Source organism: Dendrobates tinctorius, unplaced genomic scaffold (genome assembly GCF_039654945.1).
Source record: "Dendrobates tinctorius isolate UK_male_01 unplaced genomic scaffold, ASM3965494v1 ptg000070l, whole genome shotgun sequence".
Lineage (NCBI taxonomy): Eukaryota > Metazoa > Chordata > Amphibia > Anura > Dendrobatidae > Dendrobates > Dendrobates tinctorius.
This window is the reverse complement of record NW_027361738.1, coordinates 28201399-28214067: the sequence shown is the minus strand read 5'-3', so window position 1 is coordinate 28214067 and position 12669 is coordinate 28201399.

Below are 12669 nucleotides of genomic sequence, written 5' to 3'. Positions count from 1 at the left end.
TGAAGCCAGCAGCTGACTTCAGCGTCCATACGACGGGAACACATGACGTCTCTGCCAGTCACTTATGTGCTGAAGTCAGCTGCTGGCTTATGATTGGCCAGCAACATGTATTGCCGCGCACAGACCCATTTGGTCTGTGCACCACAATATACTTCAGCTGAATAGGCATCCGACGACGTACATCCAACTGAAGTATTTGCTGGCATCCGGAGACTCCTCACGTCCTGAGCCCTGTTGTGGTGGCAACCTTTGCGTGCACTTTGTAATGAACAATGTGTGTCTGACTCTTAACACCCCCGCCCCTCATCATGACTGGCTTGGATGTAAATCATCATAAATCGGCTCATAGTCTGGTTGTGTAGTCTGGACCGCTCCCTAACTACCATGTAGCAGTGGTGGGGGTCGCTGCAGACAACTTGATCTGCAGGACAGCTGGACATATGCTGCAAATTAGGATTAAGGACCTGTCACACTAAGCGATATCGCTAGCAATATCGCTATAACTTGTGACGTTATAGCGATATTGCTAGCGATATCGCTGTGTCTGATACTTACCTACGACCCGCTCCTTATCGCTGATCGTGCGAGAACGTCCTGGACCGTTTCTCGTCATCCGCTTCCTGTGGAGAGACGAGCGTGGAGCCGGGCGGGAGGACGCAGGATCGCCTCGTCTGACAGGTAAGTAGTGACCCCCGTCCCCAGTGATGTCGCTGGTGAGATCTGCCTGAGTGGCAGCTCACTAGCGACCACTTAGCGATGCACCAGCGATCCTGACCGCGTCATATCGCTGGTCGGGATCGCTGGTGCATCGCTAAGTGTGACAGCACCTTTAGCAAGAACACTACTAATCAAACATCCGTCACTGTTTTTGCACAAGGTGGCGAATGGTCATCCATGTAAGCATCAACAATGAAATATTTCAGCAGTGTACAGTATAGAAGTCATCTATTACTGAAATTCACAGAAAACGTTAGACCGATTGTTTGCCAATCTGGTCACGTTGTCCTCTTCTATGTCTGGTCAAGGTGTATTACGAACCTATTGTTGACTTTATCTGAATATTGTGGGTTCTTTCTAAGTGATAAAGTAAAAGTCATTTTATATTGGTACAAAAACATTTTTATTGAGGAAGTAGTATGGTGCCAGGTTTATATAAACTTAATTGTGTAACCTGAACCTTCAAAGAAGCACTTACATCCATTTTTTTATCCTCTTAATATATTGCAATCATCATATAGCACGGTGTACTTACAATTGCTCATTCATCCTTTCTACCCAGTTAATGTCTTCTCTTTTCCCTGATCTATGTAGAAACAGGAAATCTCTTTTCCCTGCATTTATCACTCCCTTCTTCACCTCCTGACCCAGCTCTTCCCTCCTCCACCTGCCAAGGACTTTTGCAGTGACTTGACTCATACAGGGAAGGAATTTGTGCTTAAAGGGCTATGCCTCTATTTGCAACATTTTTTTTTTCCTTATTGCTCCAAGGTCGCTACGATCTCAAGGTCACCGGCGTGTCTCCTAGTAGTAATAGTAGAAAATACCTCCAATTAGAAATATAGTATAGTTTTTCTGATTCGCTGTCTCTTTTCTCATGTGTAGGCATTGCAGGACCTTGGGTATCCATTGTTACGACCACTTGCTAACTAACTCACTATATGAATGGTCATAACCATGGATATCTAAGGTCCAGCAATGCCTGCACATGGGGAAAGAGACATAGCGAATCAGAAGAACTATACTACATTTCTAATTGGAGGTGTATGCTAATAGCATTATTATTATTATTATTATTATTATTACTACACCTACTACATATTGGGATAGGATCGTGGAGATGGGGGGGGACCCTATAAAGTAACCGAAGTGTTAAATCACAGTTCAAATTTCATAAAATTAAAATATATAAAACATTAAATGGGGGCCGGTCCCTGCGACATAAGAAGGCTAGATCTGGAATATATAATACTAGTAGTTATTCACAATGTATATTGTATAAAGGATGCTATTACTCTTTGACATTATGGGTATTGAGACGTCTACTAAAATTCTACTGCCACAAGAAGACATTTCATAGAAAACAATTTTGATGCGCCTGCTGTCTGCTTAATAGAATATACCGAGGCATGGAATAATTGTTTTATATGTAGGTTTACGCCAATTTTGTAAAAAATTCACAAATTGGGTAATGACATCCAATTCTGCAAATTGTTGACATCTTTTTTTTCTATCCAGTGATCAGTCATTTGTGTATTTCTATAAAGTTGCTCATTACTTCTAGTTCCAGTAACTTTTATGTTGAATTGTAATCTAAGCCCATTTTACAACTGTACATTTCCACTACGGCCATTCTGATACAGTTGTAGTTTCGGGGGAACATACAGAATAGTTTAATGAAGTGTACTTTATGGTTGTATAGAATAAAAGATTTCAGTAAAAAAGTTTTATTGTGTATTTTGTGTTATCGAAAACTACATGTAACACTGTACTAGTAAGGACAAGATCGCGGTGATAGATGTAGATAAAAGTATAAACGTGGACCTCAGAAAGATGTCTAGAGAAGAAAGAGAGGATTCAAAAAGATATAAATAAACTGGAGCAGTGGGCAGCAACAGAATGTTTTTTAACGGGAAAAATGCAAAGTACTACATCTGGGCAATAAAAATGAAAAAGCATATACAGAATGGGAGGAATAGGGCTAAGCAACAGCACATGTGAAAAAGACTTGGGTATACTAATAGATCAAAGACTGAATATAAGTCAACAGTGTGATGCAGTAGCAAAAAAAGACATGCAATTCTAGGATGTAGTAACAGAAGCATACAGTCTAGATCACGTGAAGTCATTATTGCCCTCTACTCCTCTTTGGTCAGACCTCATCTGGAAAATTGTGTCCAGTTTTGGGCGCCACATTTTAAAAAAGACATCAACAAACTGGAGCAAGTTCTGAAAAGAGCGACCAGAATGGTGACCGGTCTGCAAACCCTGTCTTATGAGGAAAGGTTGCAGGATTTTGGAATGTTTATCTTGCAGAAGAGAAGACTGAGAGGAGACTTAATAGCTGTCTACAAATATCTCAAGGGCTGTCACATTGTAGAAGGATCAACTTTATTCTCATTTTCACAAGGAAAGACTAGAATCAATGGGATGAAACTGAATGGGAGGAGACACAGATTAGATATTAGAAAAAACTTTTTGACAGTTGGAGTAATCAATAAGTGGAACAGGCTGCCACGAGAGGTGGTGAGTTCTCCTTCAATAGAAGTCTTCAAACAGAGGCTGGACAGACATCTGTCTGGGATGATTTAACGAATCCAGCTTTGAGCAGGGGGTTGGACCAGATGGCCCAGGAGGTCCCTTCCAACTCTACAATTCTATGATTCTAAGTGTAAGGTCATGCACGTCAGTCGAGGAAATAACCTATACAACTATGTACAAAGCAGTAAAACACTGGTTAAAACTAGCACCGAGAGAGTCTTGGGTGTATGGGTTGATAAACTCCACTTTAGTGACCAGTGCCAGACAGCTGCTGCCAAGGCATATTAAAAAAAAAAATGGGAGGCAATATTCATTACAAAAATATAGTTTTACCAAGTCACTAGTGCAACCACACTTAGAATACTGTGTACAGTCTGTGGTGTAAAAGAAAGAAATGGATAAACTAGAGCGGGTGCAGAGAAAAGTGGGTGAGGTTATTAACCCCTTCATGACCCAGCCTATTTTGACCTTAGTGACCTGGCCATTTTTGGCAATATTGACCAGTGTCCCTTTATGAGGTAATAACTCAGGAACGCTTCAACGGATCCTAGCGATTCTGAGATTGTTTTTTCGTGACATATTTGGCTTCATGTTAGTGGTAAACTTAGGTCAATAATGTTTGCATTTATTTGTGAAAAAAATGGAAATTTGGCGAAAATTTTGAAAATTTCGCAATTTTCACATTTTAAATTTTTAATCCGTTAAACCAGAGAGTTATGTGACACAAAATAGTTAATAAATAACATTTCCCACATGTCTACTTTACATCAGCACAATTTTGGAAACAAATTTTTTTTTTTTGTTGGGAAGTTGTAAGGGTTAAAAGTTGACCAGCGATTTCTCATTTTTACAACAAAATTTACAAAACCATTTTTTTTAGGGACCACCTCACATTTGAAGTCACTTTGAGGGGTCTATATGGCAGAAAATACCCAAAAGTGACACCATTCTAAAAACTGCACCCCTCAAGCTACTCAAAACTACATTCAAGAAGATTATTAACCCTTCAGGTGCTTCACAGCAACTAAAGCAATGTGGAAGGAAAAAATGAACATTTTAATTTTTCCAATAAAAATTTTCGTTTAGCATCAATTTTTTCATTTTTCACATGGGCAACAGGATAAAATGGATCCTTAAATTTGTTGGGCAATTTCTCCTGAGTACACCGATACCTCATATGTGGTCATAAACCACTGTTTGGGCGCACGGCAGGGCTCAGAAGGGAAGGAGCGCCATTTGACTTTTTGAATGGAAAATATGCTGGAATATTTAGCGGTTGCCATGTCGCGTTTGGAGAGTCCCTGTGCGCCTAAAAATTGGAGCTCCCCCACAAGTGACCCCATTTTGGAAACTAGACCCTCCAAGGAACTTATTTAGATGCATAGTGAGCACTTTGAACCGCCAGGTGCTTCACAAATTGATCCGTAAAAAAAAAAAAAGGACTTTTTCACAAAAATTTTCTTTTAGCCTCAGTTTTTTCATTTTCGCATGGGCAATGGGATAAAATGGATCCTAAAATTTGTTGGGCAATTTTTCCTGAGTGCACAGATAACTCATATGTGGTCATAAACCACTGTTTGGGCACACGGCAGGGTCCCGAAGGGAAGGAGCACCATTTGACTTTTTGAATGGAAAATTAGCTCCAATCGTTAGTGGACACCATGTCGTGTTTGGAGAGCCCCTGTGTGCCTAAACATTGGAGCTCCCCCACAAGTGACCCCATTTTGGAAACTAGACCACCCAAGGAACTTATCTAGATGTGTGGTGAGGACTTTGAACCCCCAAGTGCTTCACAGAAGTTTATGACGCAGAGCAGTGAAAATAAAAAAATAATTTATTTTCCTCAAAAATGATTTTTTAGCCCGCTATTTTTTATTTTACAAGGCTAATAGGAGAAATTGGACCACAAAAGTTGTTGTGTAATTTGTCCTGAGTACACCGATACCCCATATGTCAGGGGAAACCACTGTTTGGGCGCATGGGAGAGCTCAGAAGGGAAGGAGCGCGATTTTGGAATGCAGACTGATGGGATGTTCTGCGGGCATCATGTTGCGTTTGCAGAGCCCCTGATGTGCCTAAACAGTAGAAACCACCCACAAGTGACCCCATTTTGGAAACTAGACCCCCCAAGGAGCTTATCTAGATGTGTAGTGAGCACTTTGAACCCCCAAGTGCTTCACAGAAGTTTATAAACGCAGAGCCATGAAAATAAAAAATCATTTTTTTTCCTCAAAAATTATTTTTTAGCCCGCTATTTTTTATTTTCACAAGGGTAACAGGATAAATTGGACCCCTAAAGTTGCTGTTCAGTTTGTCCTGAGTACGCTGGCACCCCATATGTGGGGGGGAACCACTGTTTGGGCGCACGGCAGGGCTCAGAAGGGAAGGAGCGCCATTTGACTTTTTGAATGGAAAATTAGCTCCAATCGTTAGCGGACACCATGTCGTGTTTGGAGAGGCCCTGTCTGCCTACACTTTGGAGCTCCCCCACATATCACCCCATTTTGGAAACTAGACCCCCTAAGGAAGTTATCTAGATGCATAGTGAGCACTTTGAACCCCAAGGTGCTTTACAGAAGTGTATAACGCAGAGCTGTGAAAATAAAATTTATTTTTTTTCCTCAAAAAATGATTTTTTTTAGTCCGCTATTTTTTATTTTCACAATAGTAACAGGAGAAATTGGACCCCAAAAGTAGTTGTCCAGTTTGTCCTGAGTACGCAGGTACCCAATATGTGGGGAGGGACCACTGTTTGGGCACACATCGGGGCTCGGAAGGGAAGTAGTGACGTTTTGAAATACCGACTTGATGGAATGGTCTGCGGGCGTCATGTTACGTTTGCAGAGCCCCTGATGTGGCTAAACAGTGGAAACCCCCCACAAGTGATCCCATTTTGGAAACTAGACCACCCAAGGAACTTATCTAGATGTGTGGTGAGCACTTTGAACCCCCAAGTGCTTCACAGAAGTTTATAACGCTGAACCGTGAAAACGAAAAAAATCTTTTTTTCACAAAAATCGTTTTTTTAGCCCCCAAATTTTTATTTTCCCAAGGGTAACAGGAGAAATTAGACTCCCAAAGTTGTTGTGCAATTTTTCCTGAGTACGCTGATACCCCATATGTGGGGGTAAACCACTGTTTGGGCACACGTCAGGGCTCGGAATGGAGAGAGTGCTGTTTGACATTTTGAACGCAAAATTGGCTGAAATAAATCGTGGCGCCATGTCGCGTTCGGAGACCCCCTGATGTGCCTAAACAGTGGAAACCCCTCAAGTCTAACTCCAACTCTAACCCCAACACACCCCTAACCCTAACCTATCCCTAATAATAACCCTAACCACAACCCTAACGCCAACACACCCCTAACCCTAATCCCAACTCTAACCCTAACTACAAGCCTAACCCTAGTCCCAACCCAGCCCTAACCCTAATTCCAGCCCTAACCCTAATTCCAGCCCTAACCCTAATTCCAGCCCTAACCCTAATTCCAGCCCTAACCCTAATTCCAGCCCTAACCCTAATTCCAGCCCTAACCCTAATTCTAGCCCTAACCCTAATTCCAACCCTAACCCTAATATTAACCCTAACCCTAATTTTAACCCTAACCCTAATTCCAACCCTAACCCTAATTCTAGCCCTAACCCTATCTGTAACCCTAATTCCAACCCTAACCCTAGTTCGAACCCTAAATGGAAAAAAAAAAATAATTTTATTATTTGCGCCTGGCTATGGGGGTGATAAAAGGGGGGTGTATTTACTTTTTTTTTCATTTTAATCACTGTGAGAGTGTATCACAGTGATCAAAATGAAAAATGAATGGGCAGCCGGCAAATTCATGGCCGCCGCCATCTTGGACAATGGCAGGCGCACTGCGCATGCGCCCGCCATTTTGCAAGATGGCGGCGCCCATGATCCGGACGCCGGGAGCCACGGCAGGACACCGGGAGCATGATCGGAGGTCCCGGGGGGATCGGAAGGTGGGAGGGAGCGATAGGAAGGGGAGGGGGAGCAGATGATGACGGCGGCGGGGGCCGATCGGCCCCGCCAGTCGGTGTGTGGGGGGGGTCGGGTGTCGGTGTCCAACCATGTCCGATGCTATTGCAGCATCGGCCATGACTGGATTGTAATATTTCACCAAATTTCATTGGTGAAATATTACAAATCGCTCTGATTGGCTGTTTCACTTTTAACAGCCAATCAGAGCGATCGTAGGCACGTGGGGGCTAAGCCACGCCCCCAGGGATTAACTGTAGAGTGTCCTCTGTGTGCGGGTCGGGTGACCTTTCAGTGACCCCGGTCACCCGACCCGCAGGGGGGCTATTTATAGCATGACGCCTACGTAGGCGTCATGCTATTTATAGCATGACGCCTACGTAGGCGTCATAGGTCGTTTGGGCACGGCTTTTCATGACGCCTACGTAGGCGTCATGGGTCGTGAAGGGGTTAAAGGGAATCTGTCACCACATTTGACCTATCCAAACTATGAATAGGGGCATACAGGTTATAGACTGCTGAGGAGAGTGATCTCTGTGTGCCTCATATCAGATGCCTTGTTGATAAAAGATTTATCACTTGATATGAATGACTTCTTCCAGGCTCTGGGGAGGATCGTGCCTGGAAAGAAAACTCTACCTCCAGAGATTATTTTACATGAATGGTAATTGCTAGAGTAATGGCTGCTCTCTGCTCTCCTGATTTCACTGCAGAGCTGTGTGTGCTTATACCTGACACATCTGCAGGTTCCTTTCAGCTTCCATCTCACAGGCAGACAGAGCTGCAATATTGTTGCAATACGGCAGAGCTAAAGAGCTACAAAAAACGTATTTGCAAGAAGACCAAGTTCATTTCTCCTGCTTGGTGTTAGTTACTTGTCTCAGACTGGTAACTCCCCCTTCATGTAAAATAATCTCTGGAGGCAGAGTTATCTTGCAGGCAGCGTCCTCCCCAGAGCTTGAAAGAGGTCATATAAGAAAATCTTGGATTTCTCTGGAATGAGACCTCAGATCAGCTACCCTACATGCCCATATACACAGGTTAGGAGGTTTGTTGCTCTGACAGATTCCCTTTTAAAGGAATGGGTGGACTGCATTACCAAGGCTGGTTGTCAAACTTGGATTATTCAGTTTGGATAAACAAAGGCTTAGAGGTGATCTTCTTACAGTGTACAAATATATGAAGGGACACACCAGAGAACTTGTGGCATTTCAAACTTGAAACTATTAACCCATACTTCACTTCCTGCTTATAAAGAGGGATTTTTTTTAGATAGATATTTGGACAGAGCAACATTTTTCTAATTTTGGTTCTAGACATTACCACAATGAATTTTAAACAAAACAATTCAGATGCAGTTGAAGTTCAGACTTTCAGCTTTCATTTGAGGGTATCCACATTAAAATTGGATGAAGGGTTTAGGATTTTCAGCACCTTAACATGTGCCACCCTGTTTTTAAAAGGGACCAAAAGTAATTGGACAGATTAAATAATTGTAAATAAAATGTTCATTTCTAGTACTTGGTTGAAAACCCTTTGTTGGCAATGACTGCCTAAAGTCTTGAACTCATGGACATCAGCAGATAGTAACATAGTTATTAAGGTTGAAGGGAGACTTTAAGTCCATCTAGTTCAAATCATATCCTATCCTAACTTGCCCTAACATGTTGATCCAGAGGAAGGCAAAAAAAACCCCATGTGGCAACAGTAAGCTTCACATTGGGGAAAAAAATTCCTTCCCGACTCCACATACGGCAATCAGACTAGCTCCCTGGATCAACGCAATATTAAGGAAACTAGTGTATATACCCTGTAATATTATACTTTCGAAGAAAGGCATCCAGTACCTTCTTAAATTTTAGTAGGGAATCACTCATTACAACATCATATGGCAGAGAGTTCCATAGTCTCACTGCTCTTACAGTAAAGAATCCGCGTCTGTGAGTATGCTTAAACCTTCTTTCCTCCAGACGTAGAGGGTGCCCCCTTGTCCCCGTCACAGGTCTTAGAGTAAAAAGATCATTAGAAAGGTACTGTCCCTTCATATATTTATACATTGTAATAAGATCACCCCTAAGCCTTCGATTCTCCAAACTAAATAACCCCAAGTGTAATAACCTGTCTTGGTATTGCAGACCCCCTAGTTCCCTAATAACCTCGGTCGCTCTTCTCTGCACCCGCTCCAGTTCAGCTATGTCTTTCTTATACACCGGAGACCAGAACTGTACACAGTATTCTAAGTGTGGTCGCACTAGTGACTTATATAGAGGTAAAATGATGTTCTCCTCATGAGCATCTATGCCTCTTTTAATGCATCCCATTATTTTATTTGCCTTTGCAGCAGCTGCCTGACACTGGCCGCTAAATGTGAGTTTGTCGTCCACCCATACACCCAGGTCTTTTTCAGTGACAGTTTTGCCCAGTGTTTTACAATTAAGCACATAATTATACATCTTGTTCGTTCTACCCAAGTGCATGACCTTACATTTATCCCCATTAAAGCTCATTTGCCATTTATCAGCCCAAGCTTCTAGTTTATATAAATCCTCCTGTAATATAAAATTGTCCTCCTTTGTATTGATTTCCCTGCAGAGTTTAGTGTCATCTGCAAATATTGAAATTCTACTCTCTATGCCCCCTACAAGGTCATTAATAAATATGTTAAAAAGAAGCGGACCCAAAACTGACCCCTGTGGTACCCCACTGCTAACCGTGACCCAGTCCGAGTGTGCTCCATTAATAACCACCCTTTGTTTCCTATCCCTGAGCCAGTTCTTAACCCACTTACACATATTTTCCCCTATCCCCATTGTTCTCATTTTATGTATCAACCTTTTGTGTGGCACCGTATCAAAAGCTTTTGAAAAGTCCATGTACACCACGTCCACTGCATTCCCTTGGTCCAGTCCAGAACTTACCTCTTCATAAAAGCTTATCAGATTAGTCTGACAGGAACGGTCCCTTGTAAACCCATGTTGATATTGGGTCATAAGGTTATTCTTCTCCAGATACTCCAGTATAGTATCTCTTAGAAGACCCTTCAGGATTTTACCCACAGTTGAGGTTAAACTTACTGGCCTATAATTTCCAAGTTCAGTTTTTGTCCCCTTTTTGAATATTGGCACCACATTTGCTATACGCCAGTCCTGTGGTACAGACCCTGTTATTATGGAATCTTTAAAGATTAAAAATAATGGTCTATCTATGACTGTGCTTAATTCCTGCAGTACTCGGGGGTGTATCCCATCCGGGCCCGGGGATTTGTCAATTTTAGTGATTTGTAGACGCCGCCGTACTTCCTGCTGGGTTAAGCAGGTGACATTTAACGGAGAATTTTTATCCCTGATCATGTTATCCGTCATGGGATTTTCTTGTGTAAATACTGTTGAAAAAAAGTCATTTAGCATATTGGCTTTTTCCTCATCCTCATCCACCATTTCACCCAGACTATTTTTAAGGGGACCAACATTATCATTTTTTAGCTTCTTACTATTTATGTAGTTAAAGAATATTTTGGGATTATTTTTACTTTCTCTGGCAATGAGTCTCTCTGTCTCAATATTTGCTGTCTTGATTTGCTTTTTACAGAATTTATTTAATTTTCTGTATTTATTTAATGCCTCATCACTACCTACTTGCTTTATTTCTCTAAATGCTTTATTTTTATCTCTTATTGCTCCCCTTACAGCTCTATTTAGCCATAATGGTTTCCTCCTATTTCTAGCATGTTTATTCCCATATGGTATATATTGTGCACAGGTCCTATTCAGGATGCTAATAAACGTCTCCCATTTTCTTTGTGTATTTTTATGTCTCATGATATCGTCCCAGTTAATTGCACCAAGATCATCTCTCATCCGTTGGAAATTTGCCTTCCTGAAGTTTAGTGTCCTTGTAACCCATCTACTACACATCTTATTAAAGGATACATGAAAACTTATAAGTTTGTGATCACTATTACCCAAGTGACCCTCAACCCTTACATTTGATATGTGGTCTGGCCTGTTGGTTAATATTAGGTCTAGCAGTGCACCCCCTCTTGTTGGTTCCTGAACCAGTTGTGAAAGGTAATTGTCTCTCATAGTTGTCAAAAACCTATTACCTTTGTGGGAACTGCAGGTTTCGGTTCCCCAATATATTTCAGGGTAGTTGAAGTCCCCCATAATAATGACTTCTCCTTGAGTCGCTGCTTCATCTATTTGCTTTATGAGGATATTCTCTGTTGCTTCCATTATTTTTGGAGACTTATAACAAACCCCTATCAGTAATTTATTATTTTTCCCCCCTCCCCTTATCTCTACCCACAGGGACTCTACATTTTCATTAGATTCATATATATTATCACAAAGGATGGGTTTTAAGGATGATTTTACGTATAAACACACGCCTCCCCCTCGCTTATTTGTTCGGTCATTTCTGAACAGACTATAGCTCTGTAAATTAACCGCCCAGTCATGGTTCTCGTCCAGCCATGTCTCAGATATCCCCATCATGTCATAATTATGCTCCAACAACATTATCTCCAATTCCTCCATTTTGATGGCGAGGCTTCTGGCATTAGTATACATGCACTTTATGTATCTCTCTGTACCTCTATTCTTTCTTAAATTATTAACTGTTCTAACCCCACCCCCCATGCCATTATTTGTGCCCAGGTCTCTATCTGCACTGTCTTCCCCTCCTATAAAAGGAATACCCTCCCCCCCGTCCCTAGTTTAAACACTCCTCCAACCTTCTAGCCATTTTCTCCCCCAGCACAGCTGCACCCTCCCCATTGAGGTGCAGCCTGTCCCTAGCGTAGAACCTGTAGCCAACTGAGAAGTCGTCCCAGTTCTGCAGGAACCCAAACCCCTCCTTCCTACACCAATTCCTGAGCCACTTATTAACCTCCCTAATCTCCCGTTGCCTCTCTGGCGTGGCACGTGGCACAGGAAGTATTTCCGAAAATACCACCTTGGAGGTCCTTGCTTTAAGCTTACAGCCTAATTCCCTGAAATCATCTTTAAGGACCTTCCACCTACCTCTAACTTTGTCATTTGTGCCAATGTGCACCATGACCGCTGGATCCTCACCAGCCCCTCCCAGTAATCTGTCAACCCAATCAGCGATGTGTCGGACTCGAGCGCCAGGTAGGCAGCACACCGTTCGACGATCCCTGTCTTTGTGACAGATTGCCCTATCTGTTCCCCTAATAATTGAGTCTCCCACTACCAGAACCTGTCTGGCCTGCCCTGCTCTCCTATTTCCCCCCTTACTGGAGCAGACACTCCTCCGGCTTTCAGAGGACATGCCTTGCTGCAGCAGTGCTACTCCTGCACTAACACTCCCCTCATCTGCCAACTTAGCAAACTTATTGGGGTGTGCCAGATCAGGACTAGCCTCCCTGGTGCTCTTCCCTCTACCCCGCCTTCTAACTGT